This window comes from Martes martes (genome assembly GCF_963455335.1).
Source record: "Martes martes genome assembly, chromosome: 9".
NCBI lineage: Eukaryota > Metazoa > Chordata > Mammalia > Carnivora > Mustelidae > Martes > Martes martes.
Window position 1 is genome coordinate 94,038,011 of NC_137896.1, and position 1,978 is coordinate 94,039,988.

The 1,978-nt window shown below is 41.4% G+C and overlaps 1 pseudogene across 1 annotated transcript; it reads left to right on the top strand.

Annotated features, from left to right (window-relative positions):
- The first annotated feature begins 1,021 nt into the window (after positions 1-1,021).
- LOC308349511 (COP9 signalosome complex subunit 9-like) lies at positions 1,022-1,196 on the top strand (annotated as a pseudogene). Its single transcript has one exon. The product of its transcript is annotated as a COP9 signalosome complex subunit 9-like (transcript).
- The last annotated feature ends 782 nt before the right edge of the window (positions 1,197-1,978 follow it).

Consider the following 1,978-nt stretch of genomic DNA (forward strand, 5'->3'; position numbering starts at 1 on the left):
AGGTTTTTCCAAGGTTACACAGTGAGGGTTAATATTCAGTTCAGCCACAGCACTGGGTGGAAGAGGAAACTTCTGTTATATATTCTGTAGCTTTAATCAAAGTTTAGAAGGTAGTCTGTGCTCTCAATAGAAGTCTTGTAATCTGCTTGAAGCAAAGGGCATATTTAGCTCATACTTAGTAGGTAGTCAGAAGTATGTGTCGCATGTAGGGCTGAGTAAGGATGTTACTCAAACATGTCATCAAACAGATATTTAGCTGAGTGGGCACAAGATATTCCATCTACAGAAAAAAAAAATGGCAGATTACTAAAAGCCTAAAAGGCACACATTTTCCCCAAATATTCAGAATTAAGTTAATTCAATTAACCACAGTGTTTTCATACAAGTAGAACATAGCCTAGCTAGAAACAGAGATCTTCTTCCTTATATTAGGAACAATGACCTAGATTCCTCTGTTTGTGAGGCCTGTTTGGTGTGGGTTGTCTTTTTCTAGTTATGCTCTTTTGTTGGGCTTTTCTCTGCCAGCACCCAGAGAATGACAAGGGGATGAAAAAGATGGAAACAGGAGAAGGGTTTGTAACCCTTGTTCATTTTAGCCACAGACCTGATGACTCTGGTTTGTCTAATTTGTAGAGGGTTTCAGAAGTAAAACTGGAAGCAATATTCCATCCCTGAGTGCAGAGACAAGGATTTTGGTGTCATGGGAGAGACATTAGAGATCAAGCAGATTTAAAAAAAAAAAAAAAAAAAAAGTTCATTCAATATTCCACACAACTTGGGGGCATCTAGTATGTGCTGGGTACAGAGAAGGTTATTCTGTCTTGGTATTCCAGAAAGGGGAGATAAACAGCAGCTATTTTCCAGCTTGTATAAAATATTTCATACATTAGATATGGATGCTATGAGAAGAGGGATGAGGAATGTTGGTCAAGCAGGAAGTACAGTTTTCAAAGGATGGTCTGGGGTAGTGGTGTCAGGGTGGCCAAAGTGGGCTGGGGACTCGGGACGAACCACAGGTGACATGAAGCAGGTGGACAAGATGTTCCCTGAGGGCGCTGGGCCCTACATGGACCTGGGTGAGGCAGCAGGCACACGGGGTTCCTGATGGACTTGGCAGTCAACGAGAAGGCAGTTCAGTTCATGCAGAGTTTTTAAATGATTTTGAAGATCTGTTTGATGATGATGATATCCAGTGAGACACCACCCAGCAGTACGTGTGGTCATGCCTGTTACACAGTGGCATGGCAGAGCTCCTCAAAGCCAATTGAAATGGTTCTAAAGAACTCATGGACATTACTTGCAATTAGCAGATGGTTAACCAAGAAAGAGAAAGATGGTTTTAACCATCTGCATGAGGCCTGCTAATCTCTGAATGTGACCAAATTTGTCCTTCAATTTTTACAAAAAGCAAAGTATATAAAAATAAATAAATAAGGATGGTCTGGGAAGGTCTCTGAGACATTTAAGCCAAAGGACCTAAAGGAAGTGAGAGAAAAGAATAAGCAAATAGGGAGAAAGCATTCCTGGCAAAGGACAGAGCAAGTGCAATGGCCCTACAGTGACAATGTGTCCCATTGTCAAGAGACTGCAGGGAAAGTCTATGTGGCCAGAGCCAAGTAAGCAAGGGGTAGAACTATGGGAGATGACCTTGAAAGCTAATTGGGGAGGAGATTGTGTGAGGCTTTTTAGACCACTGCACAACTCTGGTGAAAGAGTGCCAGGATCTGACTTTCCTAACTGCTTTGTTGAGAATCTACCCGAAAAGGCAAAGGAAAACAGAGTAAACTCATGAACAAATGTTCCCCTAATCCAGGTAAGAGACAGTTGAGCCTTAGGGACAAAGAAAGACTAAGCTGGCATACACTCTAGCAATTGAAAGTTATGGGCGATGGGGCAATATTAAAAAAGAGGTTCAGCAATTTACATGAATTACCTCAATTATACTATTATTATAACTTACCGTCTACAGAGTAGTTCT